Here is a 2500-nt window from a genome sequence, read left to right as displayed (position 1 = left end):
CTTTCATTTGTTCATTTATAGTAAGGAAAATACATTTGTTTCGGACAATTCTTATTTTTGTGATCCCAATATAAATAAAATCAGTAACAAAATGATTTCCCATCTTTATCAGTATAATCTCACATAATATGTCTTCGATCGTGGTAAATAACATGAAATAGTAAGGTTATGTGGCTCTCCATACCAACAGAGTCGTGACCAGTGGCCCTTTGGGAAAAAAGATTACACATCCCTGCTTTAACTAGACCCCTTTGAAAATAGTGTTATTCCTGTTGGTAATGCAGAAAACTTGTTAACATGTCACTAGAACTACAGAAACACCCTTAAAAACCCCATAACCCGTGTCATTTTAATTAGACCCCTTTGAAAATAGTGTTGTTCCTGTTCGTAATGCAGAAAACTTGTTAACATGTTACTAGAATTACAGAAACACCCTTAGAATCGCGTGTCACTTCAACTAGAACCTTTAAAAAATAGTGTTAATCATTTTGGTAATGCAGAAAACTGTTTAACGTGTCGATGGAATTACAGAAACACTCTTAAAAACCTTCACTTTAATTAGACCCCTTTGAAAAGAGATTTGTCCTGTTGATAATGCAGAAAACTTGTTAACATGTCACTAGAACTACAGAAACACCTTTAAAAACCTCAAAACCCGTGTCACCTTAACTAGATCCCTTTGAAAATAGTGTTAATCCTTTTGGTAATGCAGAAAATTTGTTAACACGTTATTAGAATCACAGTATTATCCTTAAAAATCCGTGTCACTTCAACTAGACCCCTTTGAAAATGCAGAAAACTTGTTAACATGTCACTAAAATTACAGAAACACCCTTAAAAACACGTGTCACTTCAACTAAACCCTTTGAAAATAGTGTTAATTATTTTGATAATGCAGAAAACTTGTTAACACATGTCACTAGAATAACAGAAACACCTTTAAAAACACATGTCACTTCAACTAAAGCCTTTGAAAATAGTGTTAATCCTTTTGATAATGCAGAAAACTTGTTAATATGTCACTAGAATTACAGAAACACCCTTAAAAACACGTGTCACTTAAACTAAAGCCTTTGAAAATAGTGTTAATCCTTTTGGTAACTAAACTAGAATTACCTTTGAAAATAGTGTTAATAATGCTTTAACATGTTAATGCAGAAAACTTGTTAGAAAACGTGTTAACATGTCACTAGAATTACAGAAACACCCTTAAAAACACGTGTCACTTCAACTAAACCCTTTGAAAATAGTGTTAATCCTTTTGGTAATGCAGAAAACGTGTTAACATGTCACTAGAATGACAAAAACACCCTTAAAAACACGTGTTATTTCAACTAAACCCTTTGAAAATAGTGTTAATTCTTTTGGTAATGCAGAAAACTTGTTAGCATGTCACTAGAATTACAGAAACACCCTTAAAAACACGTGTCACTCCAACTAAACCCTTTGAAAATAGTGTTAATCAACTAAACCCTTTGAAAATAGTGTTAATCCTTTTGGTAATGCAGAAAACGTGTTAACATGTTAACATGTCACTAGAATTACAGAAACACCTTTAAAAACACAAGTCACTTCAACTAGAACCCTTTGAAAATAGTGTTAATCCTTTTGGTAATGCAGAAAACGTGTTAACATGTCACTAGAATTACAGAAACACCTTTAAAATCACGTGTCACTTCAACTAAACCATTTGAAAATAGTGTTAATCCTTTTGATAATGCAGAAAACGTGTTAACATGTCACTAGAAATGCAGAAACACCCTTAAAATCACGTGTCGCTTCAACTAGACCCCTTTCAAAACAGTGACGTAGCGGCGCGGAAGTGTTTTAGAATACAACACATAAAACCACGAACTAGAACTCCCAGTAATCTGACACTAGACATTTAATAACTGGCACAGACTTAACATACAATGGCACTACAAAGGATATTAGTAGAGTAGCCTTCTAAGTATCTCTATATATCTTTTAGTAAGTCCTCCTGAGCTGAGCGTTCTTCATCCCCATTTGAGAACCTGTCTTAGAGTATCCTTGTTTTTATTTCATTGTGTTCGTTTCTTTGTTTCCTTTATCTCTCTCTCTCTCTCTCTCTCTCTCTCTCTCTCTCTCTCTCTCTCTCTCTCTCTCTCTCTCTCTCTCTCTTGTTTCTTATCCATTTCACTTATCTCTTCATTAATCTATGCTCCTTTCTTTCTCTCTCTTTCTCTGTCTCTTTATCTACCTATCTTTCTATCTATCTGTCTGTCTATCTATCCATCTCTGTGTCTGTCTATCTATCTATCTATCTATTTCTCTATCTCTGTTTATCTATCTATTTGTATCTATCTGTCTATCTATCTGTCTATCTATCTCACAATTAACTCACCAAACATTCTACAAATCACAATAACTTAACTCTCTCTCTCTCTCTCTCTCTCTCTCTCTCTCTCTCTCTCTCTCTCTCTCCAATTCTTCATTAAGGCTTTCTCTCACTCTCTCATTGTCTCGTTCACTAAAAGGG

General features: G+C 34.1%; 1 protein-coding gene across 1 annotated transcript in view; it reads right to left on the bottom strand.

Moving 5' to 3' along the window:
* LOC123508271 (probable G-protein coupled receptor CG31760) overlaps positions 1-2500 on the bottom strand; it is an 83349-nt gene that overhangs the window by 76513 nt on the left and 4336 nt on the right. The gene's annotated exons all lie outside the window — the stretch shown is intronic.

This window comes from Portunus trituberculatus, chromosome 1, assembly GCF_017591435.1.
Source record: "Portunus trituberculatus isolate SZX2019 chromosome 1, ASM1759143v1, whole genome shotgun sequence".
Taxonomy (NCBI): domain Eukaryota; kingdom Metazoa; phylum Arthropoda; class Malacostraca; order Decapoda; family Portunidae; genus Portunus; species Portunus trituberculatus.
The sequence above is the reverse complement of the archived record's forward strand: the minus strand, read 5'-3'. Positions and strand labels throughout refer to the sequence as shown.